The sequence below is a fragment of the Pristiophorus japonicus genome, chromosome X (assembly GCF_044704955.1).
Source record: "Pristiophorus japonicus isolate sPriJap1 chromosome X, sPriJap1.hap1, whole genome shotgun sequence".
In the NCBI taxonomy this organism is placed as follows: Eukaryota; Metazoa; Chordata; class Chondrichthyes; family Pristiophoridae; genus Pristiophorus; species Pristiophorus japonicus.
The window spans coordinates 2,474,181-2,499,853 of NC_092010.1; the positions used below are offsets into that span (position 1 = coordinate 2,474,181).

General features: G+C 55.4%; 1 pseudogene; it reads right to left on the reverse strand.

Moving 5' to 3' along the window:
- The window catches only part of LOC139240774 (probable G-protein coupled receptor 139), a 46,616-nt pseudogene extending 22,244 nt beyond the window's left edge, over nt 1-24,372 (reverse strand).
- Between the last annotated feature and the right edge of the window lie 1,301 nt (nt 24,373-25,673).

The window sequence follows — 25,673 nt, forward strand, 5'->3', positions numbered from 1 at the left end:
TCCCTATGCTCACCCTCTCCCTGTGCTCACTCTCTCCCTGTGCTCACTCTCTCCCTGTGCTCACTCCTTTCATGTACTCACTCTCTCCCTGTGTTCAGTCTCTCCCTGTGCTCATTCTCTTTCTGTGCTCAGTCTCTCCCTGTGATGAGACTCTCCCTGTGTACACTCTTGCTTTGCTCAGACTGTCCCTGTGCTCTGTTTCTTCCTGTGCTCACTCTCTCCCTGTGCTCACTCTCTCCCTGTGCTTACTCTCTCCCTGTGCTAAATCTCTCCCTGTGCTCAGTCTCCCTCTGCTCAGTCTGTCCCTGTGCTCAATCTCTCCCTATCCACATTCGCTCCCAGTGATCACTGTCTCCCAGTGCTCACTCTCTCCCTGATCTCACTCTCCCCCCGCGCTCACACTCCACCCGTGCTCACTCTCCCCCCGTGCTCACTCTCCCCCCGTACACTCTCTCTCCCTGATCTCACTCTCCCCCCGTGCTCACATACCCCCCGTGCTCACTCTCCCCCCGTGCTCACTCTCCCCTCGTACTCTCTCTCTCCCGGTTCTCACTCTCTCCCAGTGCTCACTCTCTCCCCGTGCTCATTCTCTCCCAGTGCTTACATTCTCCCTGTGCTCATTCACTCCCCGTGCTCACACTCTCCCCGTGCTCACACTCTCCCCGTGCTCACTCACTTTCCGTGCTCACACTCTCCCCGTGCTAACTCTCTCTCCGTGCTCACTCTCTCCCAGTCCTCAATCTCTCCACGTCCTCACTCTCTCCCCGTGCTCACTCTCTCCCCGTGCTCACTCTCTCCCTGTGCCATGTCCCTCCCTGTGCTCTGTCTCTCCCTGTACTCAATGTCTCCCAGTGCTCAGTCTCTCCCAGTGCTCTGTCTCTCGCAGTGCTCTCTCTCTCCCAGTGCTCTGTCTCTCCCAGTGTTCACTCTCACCCAGTGCTCTGTCGCTTCCTGTGCTCTGTCGCTTCCTGTGCTCTGTCTCTTCCTGTGCTCAGTGTCTTCCTGTGCTCAGTGTCTCCCTGTGCTCAGTGTCACCCTGTGCTCAGTGTCACCCTGTGCTCAGTGGCACCCTGTACTCAATGTCTCCCAGTGCTCAGTCTCTCCCAGTGCTCTGTCTCTCGCAGTGCTCTGTCTCTCGCAGTGCTCTGTCTCTCCCTTTGCTCTGTCTCTTCCTGTGCTCAGTGTCTTCCTGTGCTCAGTGTCTCCCTGTGCTCAGTGTCACCCTGTGCTCAATGTCTCCCTGTGCTCACTCTCTCCCTGTGCTCACTCTCTCCCTGTGCTCCCTCTCTCCCTTTGCTCGCTCTCTCCCTGTGCTCAGACTCTCCCTGTGCTCCTTCTCTCCCTGTGCTCCCTCTCTCCCTGTGCTCCCTCCCTCCCTGTGCTCAGTCTATCGCTGTGCTCACTCTCTCCCCGTGCTCACTCTCTCCCTGTGCTCAGTCTCTCCCTGTGCTCAGTCTCTCCCTGAGCTCAATCTCTCACTGTGCTCTCTCTATCTCCCTGTGATGAGACTCTCCCTGTGTACACTCTTGCTTTGCTCAGACTGTCCCTGTGCTCTGTTTCTTCCTGTGCTCACTCTCTCCCTGTGCTCACTCTCTCCCTGTGCTTACTCTCTCCCTGTGCTAAATCTCTCCCTGTGCTCAGTTTCCCTCTGCTCAGTCTGTCCCTGTGCTCAATCTCTCCCTATCCACATTCGCTCCCAGTGCTCACTCTCTCCCAGTGCTCACTCTCTCCCTGATCTCACTCTCCCCCCGTGCTCACACTATACCCGTGCTCACTCTCCCCCTGTGCTCACTCTCCCCCCGTACTCTCTCTCTCCCTGATCTCACTCTCCCCCCGTGCTCACACACCCCCCGTGCTCACCCTCCCCCCGTGCTCACTCTCCCCTCGTACTCTCTCTCTCCCGGTTCTCACTCTCTCCCAGTGCTCACTCTCTCCCCGTGCTCATTCTCTCCCAGTGCTTACATTCTCCCTGTGCTCATTCACTCCCCGTGCTCACACTCTCCCCGTGCTCACACTCTCCCCGTGCTCACTCACTTTCCGTGCTCACACTCTCCCCGTGCTAACTCTCTCTCCGTGCTTACTCTCTCCCAGTCCTCAATCTCTCCACGTCCTCACTCTCTCCCCGTGCTCACTCTCTCCCCGTGCTCACTCTCTCCCTGTGCCATGTCTCTCGCAGTGCTCTGTCTCTCCCAGTGCTCTGTCTCTCCCAGTGTTCACTCTCACCGAGGACACTGTCACTCCCTGTGCTCTGTCTCTTCCTGTGCTCAGTGTCTCCCTGTGCTCAGTGTCTCCCTGTGCTCACTCTCTCCCTGTGCTCACTCTGTCCCTGTGCTCCCTCTCTCCCTGTGCTCGCTCTCTCCCTGTGCTCAGACTCTCCCTGTGCTCCTTCTCTCGCTGTGCTCCCTCTCTCCCTGTGCTCCCTCCCTCCCTGTGCTCAGTCTATCGCTGTGCTTACTCTCTCCCCGTGCTCACTCTCTCCCTGTGCTCACACTCTCCCTGTGCTCACTCGTTCTCACTGTTCTCACTCTCTCTTTGCGCTCACTCTCTCCCTGTGCTCACTCTCTCCCTGTGCTCACTCTCTTCCTGTGCTCACTCTCTCACTGTGCTCGCTCTCTCCCTGTACTCAGTTTGACCCTGTGCTCAGTCTGTCCCTGTGCTCAGCCTCTCTGTTCTCAGGCTGGATGTGCTCAGCCTGTGCTGACTCTCTCCCTGTGCTCACGTTCTCCCTGGGCTCGCTCTCTCCCTGTGCTCACTCTCTCCCTGTGCTCACTCGCTCACTGTGCTCACTCGCTCACTGTGCTCACTCGCTCACTGTGCTCACTCTATCCCTGTGCTCACTCTCACCATGTTCATTCTCTCCCTGTGATCAGTCTTTGCCTCTCGTCAGTCTCCATGTGCTCAGTCTCCCTGTGCTCAGTCTATCCCTGTGCTCAGTCTCCCTTTGCTCAGTCTCCCTTTGCTCTGTCTCCCTTTGCTCACTCTCTAACTGTGCTCACTCTCTCCGTGTGCTCTGTCTCTCCCTGTGCTCAGTCTATCCCTGTGCTCAGTCTCCCTGTGTTCAGTCTCCCTGTGCTTACTCTGCCTGTGCTCAGTCTCCCTGTGCTTAGTCTCTCCCTGTGCACACTCTCTCCGTGTTCTCACTCTCTCCCTGTTCTCAGGGTCCCTTTGGTCACTCTTGCCCTGTGCTCGCTTTCTCCCTGTGCTCAGACGCTCCCTGTGCTCAGACGCTCCCGGCGCTCAGTCTCTCCCTGTGCCCACTCTCTCCCTGTGCTCACTCTCTCCCTGTGCTCATTCTCTCCCTGTGCTCACTCTCTCATTGTGCTCCCTCACTCGATGTGCTCAGTCTCTCCCTGTGCTCTGTCTCTCCCTGTACTCAATGTCTTCCAGTGCTCTGTCTCTTCCAGTGCTCTGTCTCTCGCAGTGCTCTGTCTCTCCCAGTGCTCACTCTCACCGAGTGCTCTGTCCCTCCCTCTGCTCTGTCTCTTCCTGTGCTCAGTGTCTTCCTGTGCTCAATGTCTCCCTGTGCTAAATCTCTCCCTGTGCTCACTCACTCCCTGTGCTCACTCTCTCCCTGTGCTCACTCTCTCCCTGTGCGCACTCTCTCCCTGTTCTCAGGGTCCCTTTGGTCACTCTTGCCCTGTGCTCACACTGTCCCGGTGCTCAGTACCCCCGCGTGCTCAGCCTCCCTGTGCTCTGTATCCCTGTGCTCAGTCTCTCCCTCTGCTCACTGTGTCACTGTGCTCGCTTTCTCCCTGTGCTCTGACGCTCCCTGTGCTCAGTCGCTCCCGGCGCTCAGTCTCTCCCTGTGCCCACTCTCTCCCTGTGCTCACTCTCTCCCTGCGCTCGCTCTCTCATTGTGCTCCCTCACTCGATGTGCTCAGTCTCTCCCTGTGCTCTGCCTCTCCCTGTACTCAATGTCTCCCAGTGCTCAGTCTCTCCCAGTGCTCTGTCTCTCGCAGTGCTCTGTCTCTCCCAGTGCTCTGTCTCTCCCAGTGCTCACTCTCACCGAGGGCTCTGTCACTCCCTGTGCTCTGTCTCTTCCTGTGCTCAGTGTCCTCCTGTGCTCAGTGTCTCCCTGTGCTCAGTGTCACCCTGTGCTCAGTGTCTCCCTGTGCTCACTCTCTCCCTGTGCTCACTCTCTCCCTGTGCTCCCTCTCTCCCTGTGCTCTCTCTCTCCTTGTGCTCCCTCCCTCCCTGTGCTCAGTCTATCGCTGTGCTCACTCTCTCCCCGTGCTCACTCTCTCCCTGTGCTCACACTCTCCCTGTGCTCACTCTTTCTCACTGTGCTCACTCTCTCTTTGCGCTCACTCTCTCCCTGTGCTCACTCTCTCCCTGTGCTCACTCTCTTCCTGTGCTCACTCTCTCACTGTGCTCAGTCTCTCCCTGTGCTCACTCTCTCCCTGTGCTCACTCTCTCCCTGTGCTCGCTCTCTCATTGTGCTCCCTCACTCGATGTGCTCAGTCTCTCCCTGTGGTCTGCCTCTCCCTGTACTCAATGTCTCCCAGTGCTCAGTCTCTCCCAGTGCTCTGTCTCTCGCAGTGCTCTGTCTCTCCCAGTGCTCTGTCTCTCCCAGTGCTCACTCTCACCGAGGGCTCTGTCACTCCCTGTGCTCTGTCTCTTCCTGTGCTCAGTGTCTTCCTGTGCTCAGTGTCTCCCTGTGCTCAGTGTCACCCTGTGCTCAGTGTCTCCCTGTGCTCACTCTCTCCCTGTGCTCGCTCTCTCCTTGTGCTCAGACTCTCCCTGTGCTCCCTCTCTCCCTGTGCTCCCTCTCTCCCTGTGCTCCCTCTCTCCCTGTGCTCCCTCCCTCCCTGTGCTCAGTCTATCGCTGTGCTCATTCTCTACCCGTGCTCACTCTCTCCCTGTGCTCAAACTCTCCCTGTGCTCACTCTTTCTCACTGTGCTCACTCTCTCTTTGCGCTCACTCTCTCCCTGTGCTCACTCTCTCCCTGTGCTCACTCTCTTCCTGTGCTCAATCTCTCCCTGTGCTCGCTCTCTCCCTGTACTCAGTTTGACCCTGTGCTCAGTTTGTCCCTGTGCTCAGCCTCTCTGTTCTCAGGCTGGATGTGCTCAGCCTGTGCTGACTCTCTCCCTGTGCTCACGTTTTCCCTGGGCTCACTCTCTCCCTGTGCTCACTCGCTCCCTGTGCTCACTCGCTCCCTGTGCTCACTCACTCACTGTGCTCACTCGCTCACTGTGCTCACTCGCTCACTGTGCTTACTCTATCCCTGTGCTCACTCTCACCATGTTCATTCTCTCCCTGTGATCAGTCTCTGCCTCTCGTCAGTCTCCATGTGCTCAGTCTCCCTGTGCTCAGTCTATCCCTGTGCTCAGTCTCCCTTTGCTCAGTCTCCCTTTGCTCTGTCTCCCTTTGCTCACTCTCTAACTGAGCTCACTCTCTCCTTGTGCTCTGTCTCTCCCTGTGCTCAGTCTATCCCTGTGCTCAGTCTCCCTGTGTTCAGTCTCCCTGTGCTCAGTCTCCCTGTGCTTAGTCTGCCTGTGCTTAGTCTCCCTGTGCTTAGTCTCTCCCTGTGCTAACTCTCTCCGTGTGCTCACTGTCTCCCTGTTCTCAGGGTCCATTTGGTCACTCTTGCCCTGTGCTCGCTTTCTCCCTGTGCTCAGACGCTCCCTGTGCTCAGACGCTCCCGGCGCTCAGTCTCTCCCTGTGCCCACTCCCTCCCTGTGCTCACTCTCTCCCTGTGCTCACTCTCTCCCTGTGCTCAGTTTCTTATTGTGCTCCCTCACTCGATGTGCTCAGTCTCTCCCTGTGCTCTGTCTCTCCATGTTCTCAATGTCTCCCAGTGCTCTGTCTCTCGCAGTGCTCGGTCTCTCGCAGTGCTTTGTCTCTCCCAGTGCTCACTCTCACCGAGTGCTCTGTCCCTCCCTGTGCTCTGTCTCTTCCTGTGCTCAGTGTCTTCCTGTGCTCAATGTCTCCCTGTGCTAAATCTCTCCCTGTGCTCACTCACTCCCTATGCTCACTCTCTCCCTGTGCTCACTCTCTCCCTGTGCTCACTCTCTCCCTGTGCTTGCTCTCTTCCTGTGCCCAGACTCTCCCTGTGCTCCCTCTCTCCCTGTGCTCCCTCACTCACTGTGCTCCCTCCCTCCCTCTGCTCAGTCTATCGCTGTGCTCACTCTCTCCCCGTGCTCACTCTCTCCCTGTGCTCACACTCTCCCTGTGCTCACTCTTTCTCTCTGTGCTCACTCTCTCTTTGTGCTCACTCTCTCCCTGTGCTCATTCTCGCCCTGTGCTCACTCTGTCCCTGTGCTCACACTCTCCCTCTGTACACTCTCTCCTTTTGTGCACTCTCTCCCTGTTATCACTCTCTCCCTGTGCTCAGTCACCCTGTGCTCAGTCACCCTGTGCTCAGTCTCCCGGTGCTCAGGCTCCCTGTGCTCAGTCTCCCTGTGCTCAGTCTCTCCCAGTGCTCACTCTCTCCCTGTGCTCACTCTCTCCCTGTGCTCAGACTCTCCCTGTTCTCGGTCTCTGCCTGTGCTCGGTCTCTCCCTGTGATCATTTTCTCCCTTTGCTCATACTCACCCTGTGCTCATCCTCTCCCTGAGTCACTCTCTCCCTGTGTTCAGTTTCTTCCTGTGCTCAGTCTCTGCCTGTGCTCACTCTCTCACTGTGCTCGCTCTCTCCCTGTGCTCACTCTCTCTCTGTGCTCACTCACACTCTGTGCTCACTCTCTCCCTGTGCTCTCTCTCTCTCCCTGTGCTGAATCTCTCCTTGTGCTCACTCTCTCCCTGTGCTCACTCTCTCCCTGTGCTCACCCTCTCCCTGTGCTCATTCTCTCCCTGTGCTAAATCTCTCACTGTGCTCTCTCTATCTCCCTGTGATGAGACTCTCCCTGTGTACACTCTTGCTTTGCTCAGCCTGTCCCTGTGCTCTGTTTCTCCCTGTGCTCACTCTCTCCCTGTGCTCACTCTCTCGCTGTGCTTACTCTCTCCCTGTTCTAAATCTCTCCCTGTGCTCAGTCTCCCTCTGCTCAGTCTGTCCTGTGCTCACTCTCTCCCTGTCCACATTCGTTCGCAGTGCTCACTCTCTCCCAGTGCTCACTCTCTCCCTGATCTCACTCTCCCCCCGTGCTCACACTCCACCCGTGCTCACTCTCCCCCCGTGCTCACTCTCCCCCCGTACTCTTTCTCTCCCTGATCTCACTCTCCCCCCGTGCTCACACCAACCCCGTGCTCATTCTCCCCCGTGCTCACTCTCCCCTCGTACTCTCTCTCTCCCGGTTCTCACTCTCTCCCAGTGCTCACTCTCTCCCCGTGCTCATTCTCTCCCAGTGCTTACATTCTCCCTGTGCTCATTCACTCCCCGTGCTCACACTCTCCCCGTGCTCACACTCTCCCCGTGCTCACTCACTTTCCGTGCTCACACTCTCCCCGTGCTAACTCTCTCTCCGTGCTCACTCTCTCCCAGTCCTCAAACTCTCCACGTCCTCACTCTCTCCCCGTGCTCACTCTCTCCCCGTGCTCACTCTCACTCTCTCCCTTTGCTCACTCGCTCACTGTGCTCACTCGCTCCCTGTGCTCACTCTATCCCTGTGCTCACTCTCACCATGTTCATTCTTTCCCTGTGATCAGTCTCTGCCTCTCGTCAGTCTCCATGTGCTCAGTCTCCCTGTGCTCAGTCTATCCCTGTGCTCAGTCTCCCTTTGCTCAGTCTCCCTTTGCTCTGTCTCCCTTTGCTCACTCTCTAACTGTGCTCACTCTCTCCGTGTGCTCTGTCTCTCCCTGTGCTCAGTCTATCCCTGTGTTCAGTCTCCCTGTGCTTCGTCTGCCTGTGCTCAGTCTCCCTGTGCTTAGTCTCTCCCTGTGCTCACTCTCTCCGTGTGCTCACTCTCTCCCTGTTCTCAGGGTCCCTTTGGTCACTCTTGCCCTGTGCTCGCTTTCTCCCTGTGCTCAGACGCTCCCTGTGCTCAGACGCTCCCGGCGCTCAGTCTCTCCCTGTGCCCACTCTCTCCCTGTGCTCACTCTCTCCCTGTGCTCACTCTCTCCCTGTGCTCACTTTCTCATTGTGCTCCCTCACTCGATGTGTTCAGTCTCTCCCTGTGCTCTGTCTCTCCCTGTACTCAATGTCTCCCAGTGCTCTGTCTCGCGCAGTGCTCTGTCTCTCGCAGTGCTCTGTCTCTCCCAGTGCTCACTCTCACCGAGTGCTCTGTCCCTCCCTGTGCTCTGTCTCTTCCTGTGCTCAGTGTCTTCCTGTGCTCAATGTCTCCCTGTTCTAAATCTCTCCCTGTGCTCACTCACTCCCTGTGCTCACTCTCTCCCTGTGCTCACTCTCTCCCTGTGCTCCCTCTCTCCCTGTGCCCCCTCACTCCCTGTGCTCCCTCCCTCCCTCTGATCACTCTCTCTTTGTGCTCACTCTCTCCCTGTGCTCATTCTCGCCCTGTGCTCACTCTGTCCCTGTGCTCACATTCTCCCTCTGTACACTCTCTCCTTTTGTGCACTCTCTCCCTGTTATCACTCTCTCCCTGTGCTCAGTAACCCTGTGCTTAGTCACCCTGTGCTCAGTCTCCCGGTGCTCAGGCTCCCTTTGCTCAGTCTCCCTGTGCTCAGTCTCCCAGTGCTCACTCTCTCCCTGTGCTCACACTCTCTCTGTGCTCACTCACTCTCTGTGCTCACTCTCTCCCTGTGCTCTCTCTCTCTCCCTGTGCTGAATCTCTCCTTGTGCTCACTCTCTCCCTGTGCTCACTCTCTCCCTGTGCTCATCCTCTCTCTGTGGTCACTCTCTCCCTGTGCTCACTCTCTCACTGTGCTCGCTCTCTCCCTGTGCTCACTCTCTCTCTGTACTCGCTCACTCACTGAGCTCACTCTCTCCCTGTGCTCTCTCTCTCCCTGTGATCACTCTCTCCTTGTGTACACTCTCTCCCTGTGCTCAATCTCTCCACGTGCTCACTCTCTCCCCCTGCTCACAATCTCCCCGTGCTCACTCTCTCCCGTCCTCACTCTCTCCCTGTGCTCACTTCTCCCTGTGTTCAGTCTCTCCCTGTGCTCAGTCTCTCCCTGTGCACAATCTCTCACTGTGCTCGCTCTATCTCCCTGTGATGAGACTCTCCCGGTGTACACTCTTGCTTTGCTCAGACTCTCCCGGTGATCTGTTTCTTCCTGTGCTCACTCTCTCCCTGTGCTCACTCTCTCCCTGTGCTCACTCTCTCCCTGTGGTCACTCTCTCCCTGTGCTCACTCTCTCACTGTGCTCGCTCTCTCCCTATGCTCACTCTCTCTCTGTACTCGCTCACTCACTGAGCTCGCTCTCTCCCTGTGCTCTCTCTCTCTCCCTGTGATCACTCTCTCCTTGTGTACACTCTCTCCCTGTGCTCAATCTCTCCACGTGCTCACTCTCTGCCCCTGCTCACAATCTCCCCGTGCTCACTCTCTCCCGTCCTCACTCTCTCCCTGTGCTCATTTCTCCCTGTGCTCAGTCTCTCCCTGTGCTCAGTCTCTCCCTGTGCTCAATCTCTCACTGTGCTCTCTCTATCTCCCTGTGATGAGACTCTCCCTGTGTACACTCTTGCTTTGCTCAGACTCTCCCGGTGCTCTGTTTCTTCCTGTGCTCACTCGCTCACTGTGCTCACTCGCTCACTGTGCTCACTCTAGCCCTGTGCTCACTCTCACCATGTTCATTCTCTCCCTGTGATCAGTCTCTGCCTCTCGCCAGTCTCCATGTGCTCAGTCTCCCTGTGCTCAGTCTATCCCTGTGCTCAATCTCCCTTTGCTCAGTCTCCCTTTGCTCTGTCTCCCTTTGCTCACTCTCTAACTGAGCTGACTCTCTCCGTGTGCTCTGTCTCTCCCTGTGCTCAGTCTATCCCTGTGCTCAGTCTCCCTGTGTTCAGTCTCCCTGTGCTCAGTCTCCCTGTGCTTAGTCTGCCTGTGCTCAGTCTCCCTGTGCTTAGTCTCTCCCTGTGCTCACTCTCTCCGTGTGCTCACTCTCTCCCTGTTCTCAGGGTCCCTTTGGTCACTCTTGCCCTGTGCTCGCTTTCTCCCTGTGCTCAGACGCTCCCTGTGCTCAGACGCTCCCGGCGCTCAGTCTCTCCCTGTGCCCACTCTCTCCCTGTGCTCACTCTCTCCCTGTGCTCACTCTCTCCCTGTGCTCAGTTTCTCATTGTGCTCCCTCACTCGATGTGCTCAGTCTCTCCCTGTGCTCTGTCTCTCCCTGTACTCAATGTCTCCCAGTGCTCTGTCTCTCGCAGTGCTCTGTCTCTCGCAGTGCTTTGTCTCTCCCAGTGCTCACTCTCACCGAGTGCTCTGTCCCTCCCTGTGCTCTGTCTCTTCCTGTGCTCAGTGTCTTCCTGTGCTCAATGTCTCCCTGTGCTAAATCTCTCCCTGTGCTCACTCACTCCCTATGCTCACTCTCTCCCTGTGCTCACTCTCTCCCTGTGCTCACTCTCTCCCTGTGCTTGCTCTCTTCCTGTGCCCAGACTCTCCCTGTGCTCCGTCTCTCCCTGTGCTCCCTCACTCACTGTGCTCCCTCCCTCCCTCTGCTCAGTCTATCGCTGTGCTCACTCTCTCCCCGTGCTCACTCTCTCCCTGTGCTCACAATCTCCCTGTGCTCACTTTTTCTCTCTGTGCTCACTCTCTCTTTGTGCTCACTCTCTCCCTGTGCTCATTCTAGCCCTGTGCTCACTCTGTCCCTGTGCTCACACTCTCCCTCTGTACACTCTCTCCTTTTGTGCACTCTCTCCCTGTCATCACTCTCTCCCTGTGCTCAGTCACCCTGTGCTCAGTCTCCCGGTGCTCAGGCTCCCTGTGCTCAGTCTCCCTGTGCTCAGTCTCCCAGTGCTCACTCTCTCCCTGTGCTCACTCTCTCCCTGTGCTCAGACTCTCCCTGTGCTCGGTCTCTGCCTGTGCTCGGTCTCTCCCTGTGATCATTTTCTCCCTTTGCTCATACTCACCCTCTGCTCATCCTCTCCCTGAGTCACTCTCTCCCTGTGTTCAGTTTCTTCCTGTGCTCAGTCTCTGCCTGTGCTCACTCTCTCACTGTGCTCGCTCTCTACCTGTGCTCACTCTCTCTCTGTGCTCACTCACTCTCTGTGCTCACTCTCTCCCTGTGCTCTCTCTCTCTCCCTGTGCTGAATCTCTCCTTGTGCTCACTCTCTCCCTGTGCTTGCTCTCTTCCTGTGCCCAGACTCTCCCTGTGCTCCCTCTCTCCCTGTGCTCCCTCACTCACTGTGCTCCCTCCCTCCCTCTGCTCAGTCTATCGCTGTGCTCACTCTCTCCCCGTGCTCACTCTCTCCCTGTGCTCACAATCTCCCTGTGCTCACTTTTTCTCTCTGTGCTCACTCTCTTTTTGTGCTCACTCTCTCCCTGTGCTCATTCTCGCCCTGTGCTCACTCTGTCCCTGTGCTCACACTCTCAATCTGTACACTCTCTCCTTTTGTGCACTCTCTCCCTGTCATCACTCTCTCCCTGTGCTCAGTCACCCTGTGCTCAGTCACCCTGTGCTCAGTCTCCCTGTGCTCAGTCTCCCAGTGCTCACTCTCTCTCTGTGCTCACTCTCTCCCTGTGCTCAGACTCTCCCTGTGCTCGGTCTCTGCCTGTGCTCGGTCTCTCCCTGTGATAATTTTCTCCCTTTGCTCATACTCACCCTGTGCTCATCCTCTCCCTGAGTCACTCTCTCCCTGTGTTCAGTTTCTTCCTGTGCTCAGTCTCTACCTGTGCTCACTCTCTCACTGTGCTCGCTCTCTCCCTGTGCTCACTCTCTCTCTGTGCTCACTCACTCTCTGTGCTCACTCTCTCCCTGTGCTCTCTCTCTCTCCCTGTGCTGAATCTCTCCTTGTGCTCACTCTCTCCCCGTGCTCACTCTCTCCCTGTGCTCACACTCTCCCTGTGCTCACTCTTTCTCTCTGTGCTCACTCTCTCTTTGTGCTCACTCTCTCCCTGTGCTCATTCTCGCCCTGTGCTCACTCTGTCCCTGTGCTCACACTCTCTCTCTGTACACTCTCTCCTTTTGTGCACTCTCTCCCTGTCATCACTCTCTCCCTGTGCTCAGTCACCCTGTGCTCAGTCACCCTGTGCTCAGTCTCCCGGTGCTCAGGCTCCCTGTGCTCAGTCTCCCTGTGCTCAGTCTATCCCTGTGCTCAGTCTCCCTGTGTTCAGTCTCCCTGTGCTCAGTCTCCCTGTGCTTAGTCTGCCTGTGCTCAGTCTCCCTGTGCTTAGTCTCTCCCTGTGCTCACTCTCTCCGTGTGCCCACTCTCTCCCTGTTCTCAGGGTCCCTTTGGTCACTCTTGCCCTGTGCTCGCTTTCTCCCTGTGCTCAGACGCTCCCTGTGCTCAGACGCTCCCGGCGCTCAGTCTCTCCCTGTGCCCACTCTCTCCCTGTGCTCACTCTCTCCCTGTGCTCACTCTCTCCCTGTGCTCAGTTTCTCATTGTGCTCCCTCACTCGATGTGCTCAGTCTCTCCCTGTGCTCTGTCTCTCCCTGTACTCAATGTCTCCCAGTGCTCTGTCTCCCGCAGTGCTCTGTCTCTCGCAGTGCTTTGTCTCTCCCAGTGCTCACTCTCACCGAGTGCTCTGTCCCTCCCTGTGCTCTGTCTCTTCCTGTGCTCAGTGTCTTCCTGTGCTCAATGTCTCCCTGTGCTAAATCTCTCCCTGTGCTCACTCACTCCCTATGCTCACTCTCTCCCTGTGCTCACTCTCTCCCTGTGCTCACTCTCTCCCTGTGCTTGCTCTCTTCCTGTGTCCAGACTCTCCCTGTGCTCCCTCTCTCCCTGTGCTCCCTCACTCACTGTGCTCCCTCCCTCCCTCTGCTCAGTCTATCGCTGTGCTCACTCTCTCCCCGTGCTCACTCTCTCCCTGTGCTCACAATCTCCCTGTGCTCACTTTTTCTCTCTGTGCTCACTCTCTCTTTGTGCTCACTCTCTCCCTGTGCTCATTCTCGCCCTGTGCTCACTCTGTCCCTGTGCTCACACTCTCCCTCTGTACACTCTCTCCTTTTGTGCACTCTCTCCCTGTCATCACTCTCTCCCTGTGCTCAGTCACCCTGTGCTCAGTCACCCTGTGCTCAGTCTCCCGGTGCTCAGGCTCCCTGTGCTCAGTCTCCCTGTGCTCAGTCTCCCAGTGCTCACTCTCTCCCTGTGCTCACTCTCTCCCTGTGCTCAGACTCTCCCTGTGCTAGGTCTCTGCCTGTGCTCGGTCTCTCCCTGTGATCATTTTCTCCCTTTGCTCATACTCACCCTGTGCTCATCCTCTCCCTGAGTCACTCTCTCCCTGTGTTCAGTTTCTTCCTGTGCTCAGTCTCTGCCTGTGCTCACTCTCTCACTGTGCTCGCTCTCTCCCTGTGCTCACTCTCTCTCTGTGCTCACTCACTCTCTGTGCTCACTCTCTCCCTGTGCTCTCTCTCTCTCCCTGTGCTGAATCTCTCCTTGTGCTCACTCTCTCCCTGTGCTTGCTCTCTTCCTGTGCCCAGACTCTCCCTGTGCTCCCTCTCTCCCTGTGCTGCCTCACTCACTGTGCTCCCTCCCTCCCTCTGCTCAGTCTATCGCTGTGCTCACTCTCTCCCCGTGCTCACTCTCTCCCTGTGCTCACAATCTCCCTGTGCTCACTTTTTCTCTCTGTGCTCACTCTCTCTTTGTGCTCACTCTCTCCCTGTGCTCATTCTCGCCCTGTGCTCACTCTGTCCCTGTGCTCACACTCTCCCTCTGCACACTCTCTCCTTTTGTGCACTCCCTCCCTGTCATCACTCTCTCCCTGTGCTCAGTCACCCTGTGCTCAGTCACCCTGTGCTCAGTCTCCCGGTGCTCAGTCTCCCGGTGCTCAGGCTCCCTGTGCTCAGTCTCCCTGTGCTCAGTCTCCCAGTGCTCACTCTCTCCCTGTGCTCACTCTCTCCCTGTGCTCAGACTCTCCCTGTGCTCGGTCTCTGCCTGTGCTCGGTCTCTCCCTGTGATCATTTTCTCCATTTGCTCATACTCACCCTGTGCTCATCCTCTCCCTGAGTCACTCTCTCCCTGTGTTCAGTTTCTTCCTGTGTTCAGTTTCTTCCTGTGCTCAGTCTCTGCCTGTGCTCACTCTCTCACTGTGCTCGCTCTCTCCCTGTGCTCACTCTCTCTCTGTGCTCACTCACTCTCTGTGCTCACTCTCTCCCTGTGCTCTCTCTCTCTCCCTGTGCTGAATCTCTCCTTGTGCTCACTCTCTCCCCGTGCTCACTCTCTCCCTGTGTTCACACTCTCCCTGTGCTCACTCTTTCTCTCTGTGCTCACTCTCTCTTTGTGCTCACTCTCTCCCTGTGCTCATTCTCGCCCTGTGCTCACTCTGTCCCTGTGCTCACACTCTCCCTCTGTACACTCTCTCCTTTTGTGCACTCTCTCCCTGTCATCACTCTCTCCCTGTGCTCAGTCACCCTGTGCTCAGTCACCCTGTGCTCAGTCTCCCGGTGCTCAGGCTCCCTGTGCTCAGTCTCCCTGTGCTCAGTCTCCCAGTGCTCACTCTCTCCCTGTGCTCACTCTCTCCCTGTGCTCAGACTCTCCCTGTGCTCGGTCTCTGCCTGTGCTCGGTCTCTCCCTGTGATCATTTTCTCCCTTTGCTCATACTCACCCTGTGCTCATCCTCTCCCTGAGTCACTCTCTCCCTGTGTTCAGTTTCTTCCTGTGCTCAGTCTCTGCCTGTGCTCACTCTCTCACTGTGCTCGCTCTCTCCCTGTGCTTACTCTCTCTCTGTGCTCACTCACTCTCTGTGCTCACTCTCTCCCTGTGCTCTCTCTCTCTCCCTGTGCTGAATCTCTCCCTGTGCTCACTCTCTCCCTGTGCTCACTCTCTCCCTGTGCTCACCCTCTCCCTGTGGTCACTCTATCCCTGTGCTCACTCTCTCACTGTGCTCGCTCTCTCCCTGTGCTCACTCTCTTTCTGTACTCGCTCACTCACTGAGCTCACTCTCTCCCTGTGCTCTCTCTCTCCCTGTGATCACTCTCTCCTTGTGTACACTCTCTCCCTGTGCTCAATCTCTCCACGTGCTCACTCTCTCCCCCTGCTCACAATCTCCCCGTGCTCACTCTCTCCCGTCCTCACTCTCTCCCTGTGCTCACTTCTCCCTGTGCTCAGTCTCTCCCTGTGCTCATTCTCTCCCTGTGCTAAATCTCTCACTGTGCTCTCTCTATCTCCCTGTGATGAGACTCTCCCTGTGTACACTCTTGCTTTGCTCAGACTGTCCCTGTGCTCTGTTTCTTCCTGTGCTCACTCTCTCCCTGTGCTCACTCTCTCCCTGTGCTTACTCTCTCCCTGTGCTAAATCTCTCCCTGTGCTCAGTCTCCCTCTGCTCAGTCTGTCCTGTGCTCACTCTCTCCCTGTCCACATTCGTTCGCAGTGCTCACGCTCTCCCAGTGCTCACTCTCTCCCTGATCTCACTCTCCCCCCGTGCTCACACTCCACCCGTGCTCACTCTCCCCCCGTGCTCACTCTCCCCCCGTACTCTCTCTCTCCCTGATCTCACTCTCCCCCCGTGCTCACACCAACCCCGTGCTCATTCTCCCCCCGTGCTCACTCTCCCCTCGTACTCTCTCTCTCCCGGTTCTCACTCTCTCCCAGTGCTCACTCTCTCCCCGTGCTCATTCTCTCCCAGTGCTTACATTCTCCCTGTGCTCATTCACTCCCCGTGCTCACACTCTCCCCGTGCTCACATTCTCCCCGTGCTCATTCACTTTCCGTGCTCACACTCTCCCCGTGCTAACTCTCTCTCCGTGCTCACTCTCTCCCAGTCCTCAATCTCTCCACGTCCTCACTCTCTCCCCGTGCTCACTCTCTCCCCGTGCTCACTCTCACTCTCTCCCTTTGCTCACTCTCTCCCTGTGCTCACTCTCTCCCTGTGCTCACTCGCTCACTGTGCTCACTCGCTCACTGTGCTCACTCGCTCACTGTGCTCACTCGCTCACTGTGCTCACTCGCTTACTGTGCTCACTCTATCCCTGTGCTCACTCTCACCATGTTCATTCTCTCCCTGTGATCAGTCTCTGCCTCTCGTCAGTCTCCATGTGCTCAGTCTCCCTGTGCTCAGTCTATCCCTGTGCTCAGTCTGCCTTTGCTCACTCTCCCTTTGCTCTGTCTCATTTTGCTCACTCTCTAACTGTGCTCACTCTCTCCGTGTGCTCTGTCTCTCCCTGTGCTCAGTCTATCCCTGTGCTCAGTCTCCCTGTGTTCAGTCTCCCTATGTTCAGTCTCCCTGTGCTTAGTCTGCCTGTGCTCAGTCTCCCTGTGCTTAGTCTCTCCCTGTGCTCACTCTCTCCGTGTGCTCACTCTCTCCCTGTTCTCAGGGTCCCTTTGGTCACTCTTACCCTGTGCTCGCTTCCTCCCTGTGCTCAGACGCTCCCTGTGCTCAGACGCTCCCGGCGCTCAGTCTCTCCCTGTGCCCACTCTCTCCCTGTGCTCACTCTCTCCCTGTGCTCACTCTCTCCCTGTGCTCACTCTCTCATTGTGCTCCCTCACTCGATGTGCTCAGTCTCTCCCTGTGCTCTGTCTCTCCCTGTACTCAATGTCTCCCAGTGCTCCGTCTCGCGCAGTGCTCTGTCTCTCGCAGTGCTCTGTCTCTCCCAGTGCTCACTCTCACCGAGTGCTCTGTCCCTCCCTGTGCTCTGTCTCTTCCTGTGCTCAGTGTCTTCCTGTACTCAATGTCTCCCTGTGCTAAAACTCTCCCTGTGCTCACTCACTCCCTGTGCTCACTCTCTCCCTGTGCTCACTCTCTCCCTGTGCTCACTCTCTCCCTGTGCTCGCTCTCTTTGTGTGCCCAGACTCTCCCTGTGCTCCCTCTCTCCCTGTGCCCCCTCACTCCCTGTGCTCCCTCCCTCCCTCTGCTCAGTCTATCGCTGTGCTCACTCTCTCCCCGTGCTCACTCTCTCCCTGTGCTCACACTCTCCCTGTGCTCACTCTTTCTCTCTGTGCTCACTCTCTCTTTGTGCTCACTCTCTCCCTGTGCTCATTCTCGCCCTGTGCTCACTCTGTCCCTGTGCTCACACTCTCCCTCTGTACACTCTCTCCTTTTGTGCACTCTCTCCCTGTTATCACTCTCTCCCTGTGCTCAGTCACCCTGTGCTCAGTCACCCTGTGCTCAGTCTCCCGGTGCTCAGGCTCCCTGTGCTCAGTCTCCCTGTGCTCAGTCTCCCAGTGCTCACTCTCTCCCTGTGCTCACTCTCTCCCTGTGCTCACTCTCTCCCTGTGCTCAGACTCTCCCTGTGCTCGGTTTCTGCCTGTGCTCGGTCTCTCCCTGTGATCATTTTCTCCCTTTGCTCATACTCACCCTGTGCTCATCCTCTCCCTGAGTCATTCTCTCCCTGTGTTCAGTTTCTTCCTGTGCTCAGTCTCTGCCTGTGCTCACTCTCTCACTGTGCTCGCTCTCTCCCTGTGCTCTGTCTCTCCCTGTACTCAATGTCTCCCAGTGCTCAGCCTCTCCCAGTGCTCTGTCTCTCGCAGTGCTCTGTCTCTCCCAGTGCTCTGTCTCTCCCAGTGTTCACTCTCACCGAGTGTTCTGTCCCTCCCTGTGCTCTGTCGCTTCCTGTGCTCTGTCTCTTCCTGTGCTCAGTGTCTTCCTGTGCTCAGTGTCTCCCTGTGCTCAGTGTCACCCTGTGCTCAGTGTCACCCTGTGCTCAGTGTCACCCTGTGCTCAGTGTCTCCCTGTGCTCACTCTCTCCCTGTCCTCACTCTCTCCCTGTGCTCACTCTCTCCCTGTGCTCGCTCTCTCCCTGTGCTCAGACTCTCCCTGTGCCCACTCTCTCCCTGTGCTCCCTCTCTCCCTGTGCTCCCTCCCTCCCTGTGCTCAGTCTATCGCTGTGCTCACTCTCTCCCTGTGCTCACTCTCTCCCTGTGCTCACACTCTCCCTGTGCTCACTCTTTCTCACTGTGCTCACTCTCTCTTTGTGCTCGCTCTCTCCCTGTGCTCACTCTCTCCCTGTGCTCACACTCTTCCTGTGCTCACTCTCTCACTGTGCTCGCTCTTTCCCTGTACTCAGTCTGTCCCTGTGCTCAGTCTGTCCCTGTGCTCAGCCTCTCTGTTCTCAGGCTGGATGTGCTCAGCCTGTGCTCACTCTCTCCCTGTGCTCACTCGCTCACTGTGCTCACTCTATCCCTGTGCTCACTCTCACCATGTTCACCTGTGATCAGTCTCTGCCTCTGGTCAGTCTCCATGTGCTCAATGTCCCTGTGCTCAGTCTATCCCTGTGCTCAGTCTCCCTTTGCTCAGTCTCCCTTTGCTCTGTCTCCCTTTGCTCATCTCTAACTGTGCTCACTCTCTCCGTGTGCTCTGTCTCTCCCTGTGTTCAGTCTATCCCTGTGCTCAGTCTCCGTGTGTTCAGTCTCCCTGTGCTCAGTCTCCCTGTGCTTAGTCTCCCTGTGCTCAGTCTCCCTGTGCTCAGTCTCTCCCTGTGCTCACTCTCTCCGTGTGCTCACTCTCTCCCTGTTCTCAGCGTCCCTTTGGTCACTCTTGCCCTGTGCTCGCTTTCTCCCTGTGCTCAGACGCTCCCTGTGCTCAGACGCTCCCGGCGCTCAGTCTCTCCCTGTGCCCACTCTCTCCCTGTGCTCACTCTCTCCCTGTGCTCACTCTCTCCCTGTGCTGACTCTCTCATTGTGCTCCCTCACTCGATGTGCTCAGTCTCTCCCTGTGCTCTGTCTCTCCCTGTACTCAATGTCTCCCAGTGCTCTGTCTCTTCCAGTGCTCTGTCTCTTCCTGTGCTCAGTGTCTTCCTGTGCTCAGTTTCTCCCTGTGCTCAGTGTCTCCCTGTGCTCAGTGTCACCCTGTGCTCAGTGTCACCCTGTGCTCAGTGTCTCCCTGTGCTCAGTGTCTCCCTGTGCTCAATGTCTCCCGGTGCTCAATGTCTCCCTGACCTCAATCTCTCCCTGTGCTCAGTCACTCCCTGTGCTCACTCTCTCCCTGTGCTCACTCTCTCCCTGTGCTCGCTCTCTCCATGTGCCCGGACTCTCCCTGTGCTCCCTCTCTCCCTGTGCTCCCTCTCTCCCCGTGCTCCCTCCCACCCTCTGCTCAGTCTATCGCTGTGCTCACTCACTCCCCGTGCTCACTCTCTCCCTGTGCTCACACTCTCCCTGTGCTCACTCTTTCTCTCTGTGCTCACTCTCTCTTTGTGCTCACTCTCTCCCTGTGCTCATTCTCGCCCTGTGCTCACTCTGTCCCTGTGCTCACACTCTCCCTCTGTACACTCTCTCCTTTTGTGCACTCTCTCCCTGTTATCACTCTCTCCCTGTGCTCAGTCTCCCGGTGCTCAGGCTCCCTGTGCTCAGTCTCCCTGTGATCACTCTCCCTGTGCTCACTCTCTCCCTGTGCTCACTCTCTCCCTGTGCTCAGACTCTCCCTGTGCTCGGTCTCTGCCTGTGCTCGGTTTCTCCCTGTGATCATTTTCTCCCTTTGCTCATACTCACCCTGTGCTCATTCTCTCCCTGAGTCACTCTCTCCCTGTGTTCAGTTTCTTCCTGTGCTCAGTCTCTGCCTGTGCTCACTCTCTCACTGTGCTCGCTCTCTCCCTGTGCTCACTCTCTCTCTGTGCTCACTCACTCTCTGTGCTCACTCTCTACCTGTGCTCTCTCTCTCTCCCTGTACTGAATCTCTCCTTGTGCTCACTCTCTCCCTGTGCTCACTCTCTCCCTGTGCTCACCCTCTCCCTGTGGTCACTCTCTCCCTGTACTCACTCTCTCACTGTGCTCGCTCTCTCCCTGTGCTCACTCGCTCTCTGAGCTCGCTCTCTCACTGAGCTCACTCTCTCACTGTGCTCACTCTCTCCCTGTATTCAGTCTCCCTGTGCTCACTCTCTCCCTGTGTTCACTCTCTCCCTGTGCTCACTCTCTCTCTGTGATTACTCTCTCCTTGTGTACACTCTCTCCCTATATTCAATCTCTCCACGTGCTCACTCTCTCCCCCTGCTCACAACCTCCCCGTCCTCACTCTCTCCCGTCCTCACTCTCTCCCTGTGCTCACTCTCACTCTAGCAGTGTGCTCACTCTCTTCCTGTGCTCACTTCTCCCTGTGCTCACTCTCCCCCTCTGCTCAGTCTCTCCCTGTGCTCAATCTCTCACTGTGCTGTCTCTATCTCCCTGTGATGAGACTCTCCCTGTGTACACTCTTGCTTTGCTCAGACTCTCCCTGTGCTCTGTTTCTTCCTGTGCTCACTCTCTCCCTGTGCTCACTCTCTCCCTGTGCTTCATATCTCCCTGTGCTAAATCTCTCCCTGTGCTCAGTCTCCCTCTGCTCAGTCTGTCCCTGTGCTCACTCTCCTCCTGTCCACATTCGCTCCCAGTGCTCACTCTCTCCCTGATCTCACTCTCCCCCCGTGCTCACACTCCACCCGTGCTCACTCTCCCCCCGTGCTCACTCTCCCCCCGTACTCTCTCTCTCCCGGTTCTCACTCTCTCCCAGTGCTCACTCTCTCCCCGTGCTCATTCTCTCCCAGTGCTTACATTCTCCCCGTGCTCATTCACTCCCCGTGCTCACACTCTCCCCGTGCTCACACTCTCCCCGTGCTCACTCACTCCCCGTGCTCACACTCTCCCCGTGCTAACTCTCTCTCCGTGCTCACTCTCTCCCAGTCCTCACTCTCTCCACGTCCTCACTCTCTCCCCGTGCTCACACTCCCCCCGTGCTCAGACTCGTCCCGTGCTCACTCTCCCCCCGTGCTCACTCTCCCCCCGTACTCTCTCACTCCCGGTTCTCACTCTCTCCCAGTGCTCTCTCTCTCCCCGTGCTCATTCTCTCCCAGTGCTTACATTCTCCCCGTGCTCACACTCTCCCCGTGCTCACTCACTCCCCGTGCTCACACTCTCCCCGTGCTAACTCTCTCTCCGTGCTCACTCTCTCCCAGTCCTCACTCTCTCCACGTCCTCACTCTCTCCCCGTGCTCACTCTCTCCCCGTGCTCACTCTCTCCCCGTGCTCACTCTCACTCTCTCCCTGTGCTCACTCTCACCCTGTGCTCTGTCCCTCCCTGTGCTCTGTCCCTCCCTGTGCTCTGTCCCTCCCTGTGCTCAGTCTCTCCCAGTGCTCACTCTCTCTCTGTGCTCACTCTCTCCCTTTGCCCACTCTATCTCCCTGTGCTGAGACTCTCCCTGTGTACACTCTTGCTGTGCTCAGACTCTCCCTGTGCTCTGTCTCTTCCTGTGCTCACTCTCTCCCTGTGCTCACTCCTACTCTTTGTTTCCTGTCTGACAACAAGTTCTCAATCCACGACAGCACACTGCCCCCAATCCCATGTGGTTTAACTTTGCACATTAATCTCTTGTGTGGGACCTTGTCGAAAGCCTTCTGAAAGTACAAATACACCACATCCTTGTTCTTCCTTGTCCATCTACTGGAAACACCCTCAGAAAATTCCAGAAGATTTGTCATCATGATTTCCCTTTCACAAACCAATGCTGACTTGGAACTATCATGTCACCCCTTTCCAAAAGCGCTGCTATGAAATCCTTAATAATTGATTCAATTATTTATCCCACCATCGTTGTCAGGCTGACCGGTCTATAATTCCCTGTTTTCTCTCTCCCTCCTTTTTAAAATGTGGGGTTACATTGGCTACCCTCCACTCCATAGGAACTGATCCAGAGTCTATGGATGTTGGAAAATGACTCTCAATGCATCCGTTATTTCCAATGCCACCTCTTTCAGTACTCTGGGCTGCAGACCATCAGGCCCTGGGGATTTATCGGCCTTCAATCCCATCAATTTCCCCAACACAATTTTCCGACTAATAAGGATTTCCCTCGGTTCCTCCTTCTTACTCGACCCTCTGACCCCTTTTATAACCGGAAGTTTGTTTGTGTCCTCCTTAGTGAATACCGAACCAAAGTACTTGTTCAATTTGTCTGCCATTTCTTTGTTCCCCGTTCTGACTTCCCCTGATTCTGACTGCAGGGGACGTACGTTTGTCTTCACACAAGAGATTAAGGTGCAAAGTTAAAGCACATGGGATTGGGGGTAGTGTGCTGACGTGGATTGAGAACTGGTTGTCAGACAGGAAGCAAAGAGTAGGAGTAAATGGGTACTTTTCAGAATGGCAGGTAGTGACATATGGGGTACCACAAGGTTCTGTGCTGGGGCCTCAGCTGTTTACTTTGTACATTAATGATTTAGAGGAGGGGATTAAATGTAGCATCTCCAAATTTGCGGATGACACTAAGTTGCGTGGCAGTGTGAGCTACGAGGAGGATGCTATGAGGCTGCAGAGTTACTTGGATAGGTTAGGTCAGTGGGCAAATGCATGGCAGATGAAGTATAATGTGGATAAATGTGAGGTTATACACTTCGGTGGTAAAAACAGAGAGACAGGCTATTATCTGAATGGTGACAGATGAGGAAAAGGGGAGGTGCAACGAGACCTGGGTGTCATGGTACATCCGTCTTTGAAGGTTGGCATGCAGGTACAGCAGGCGGTGAAGAAAGAACATGGCATGTTGGCCTTCATAGCGAGGGGATTTGAGTACAGGGGCAGGGAGGTGTTACTACAGTTGTAAAGGGCCTTGGTGAGGCCGCACCTGAAGTATTGTGTACAGTTTTGCTCTCCTAACTTGAGGAAGGACATTCTTGCTATTGAGGGAGTACAGCAAAGGTTCACCAGACTGATTCCCGGGATGGCGGGAGTGACATATCAAGAAAGATTGGATCAACTGGGCTTGTATTCACTGGAGTTCAGAAGAATGAGAGGAGATCTCATAGAAACGTTTAAAATTCTGATGGTTTTAGACAGGTTAGATGCAGGAAGAATGTTCCCAATGTTGGGGAAGTCCAGAACCAGGGGTCACAGTCTAAGAATAATGGGTAAGCCATTTAGGACCGAGATGAGGAGAAACCTCTTCACCCAGAGAGTGGTGAACGTGTGGAATTCTCTACCACGGAAAGTTGCTGAGGCCAATTCACCAAATATATTCAAAAAGGAGTTGGATGCAGTCCTTAGTACTAAGGGGATCAAGGGGTATGGCGAGAAAGCAGGAATGGGGTACTGAAGTTGCATGTTTAGCCATTAAGTCATTGAATGGCAGTGCAGGCTCTAAGGGCCGAATGGCCTATTCCTGCACCTATTTTCCATGTTTCTATGATAACTGTTGCACCTTTATTGCATGCACCCCTAATTTCCTGTTTGACGCCCTCCCCGACATCACTACTATTGTTTGGAGGTCTGTACACAACTCCCACTAGTGTTTTCTGCCCCTTGGTATTCTGTAGCTCCACCCATACCGATTCCACATCATCCAAGCTAATGTCGTTCCTTCTAGTTGCATTACTTTTCTCTTTAACCAGCAACGCCAGCCCGCCTCCTTTTCCTTTCTGTCTATCCTTCCTAAATGTTGAATACCCTTGGATGTTGAGTTCCCAGCGTTGGTCACCCTGGAGCCATGTCTCCGTGATGTCAACCACATCGTATCCGTTAACTGCTATCTGCACATGTAATTCGTCCATCTTATTGTGAATACTCCTCTCATTGAGGCACAGAGCCTAAAGGCTTGCCTTTTTAACAGACTTAGACCCTTTAGAATTTTGCGGCAAAGTGGCCCTTTTTGTTTTATGCCTTGGGGTTCTCTGCCCTTCACTTTTACTCATCTCCTTTCTGTCTTTTGCTTCTGTCTCCATTTTGTTTCCCTCTGTCTCTCTGCATTGGTTCCAATCCCCCTGCCATATTATTTTAACTCCTCCCCAACAGCACGAGCAAACACTCCTCCTGGGACATTTGTTTCGGTCCTGCCGAGGTGCAGACCGTCTGATTTGTACTGGTCTCACCTCCCCCTGAACCGGTTCCAATGCCCCAGGAATTTGAATCCCTCCCTGCTGCACCACTGCTCAAGCCACATATTCATCTGAGCTATCCTGCAATTCCTACTCTGACTAGTACGTGGCACTGGTAGCAATCCCGAGATTACTACTTTTGAGGTCCTACTTTTTAATTTAGCTCCTAGCTCCTTAAATTCGTCTCGTAGGACCTCATCCCGTTTTTTTACCTATATCGTTGGTACCAATGTGCACCACAACAACTGGCTGTTCACCCTCCCTTTTCAGAATGTCCTGTACCCGCTCCAAGACATCCTTGACCCTTGCACCAGGCAGGCAAAATACATTCATGGAGTCTCGGTTGTGGCCGCAGAAACGCCTATCTTTTCCCCTTAGAATTGAATCCCCTATCACTATCACTCTCCCACTCTTTTTCCTGCCCTCCTGTGCAGCAGAGCCAGCCATGGCGCCATGAACGTGGTTGCTGCTGCTCCCCACTGATGAGTCATCCCCTTGAACAGTAGTCAAAGCGGTGTATCTGTTTTGCAGGGGGATGACCGTGGGGGACCCCTGCACTACATTCCTTGCGCTGCTCTTCCTGTTCGTCTTTCATTCCCGATGGAAGGGCTGTGAAGCAATGGGACACCTCCAACGTATTTGCAGGCGCGCTGAAAATCCTGTTAATCTTGCAAACCACCATGTTGCAGAGGAGGACAGATCCACAGTGGCTCACGACGAACCAGAGCCTCAGACACAAGAGTCAGAGGTACATGGGGTGCACACATTTACCACAAAGAATCCCCCGATAATGCTGAATTTTGAACTAAATGGACTCCCAGTTTCAATGGAGCTGGACACGGGCGTGAGCCAGTCCATCGTGAGCTAAAAGACGTTCAAGAAATTGTGGTGCAGCAAAGCTTCAAGGCCAGTCTTAACTCCAATTCGCACAAAACTAAGAACTTATACAAATTAACTGATTCCCATAATCGGCAGTGCCACTGTAAAGGTCTCTTACAATGGAACGGTGCACTCTGGGTGGTCCCGGGGAATGGTCCCACGCTGCTCCGCAGGAGCTGGCTGTGAAATATATGCTGGAACTGGGACGATGTCCGAGCGCTCTCCCCCGCTGACGACACTTTGTGTGCCCAGGTCTTAAACAAATTCCGCTTGCTGTTCGAACCAGGCATCGGGAAGCTCCAAGGAGCAAAAGTGCAGCTCCATCTAATTCCAGCGGTGCAACCCATTCATCACAAGACGAGAGCAGTGCCACACATAATGACAGAATGAGTAGAGATCGAGCTGGACCGGCTGCAAAGAGAGGGCATCATTTCACTGACCGAATTCAACGAGTGGGCCAGCCCGATCATCCCAGTCCTCAAGGGAGAGGGCACCGTTAGAATCTGTGGCGATTACAAAGTCACGATCAATCGTTCTCCCTGCAGGACCAATGCCCACTACCAAAGGCCGACGACCTCTTTGCAAAGCTGGCGGGAGGAAAGACGTTCACGAAACTAGACTTGACTTCAGACGACATGACGCAGGAGCTGGAGGAATCGTTGAAGAGCCTTACCTGCATCAACACACACAAAGGTCTCTTCATTTATAACAGATGCCCGTTTAGAATTAAATCAGTGGCGGCGATATTCCAGAGAAATATGGAAACCTCACTGAACTTGGTCCCGTGCACGGTGGTTTACCAGGACAACATCTTGATCACAAGTCAGGACACAGTCGAGCATCTGCAGAACATGGAGGAGGTTCTTAGTTGACTCAACTGCGTGAGGCTCAGGTTAAAAAGCTCAGTGCGTTTTCCTGGCACCTGAAGTGGAGTTCCTGGGGAAGAGGATTGCGGCGGATGGCATCAGGCCCATCGATTTGAAGACGGAGGCAATCGAGAACACACCGAGGCCACAGAATGTGATGGAGCTGCGGTCGTTTCGAGGACTCCTGAACTATTTTGGTGACTTCTTAACGAGTCTCAGCACATTGTTAGAATCACTG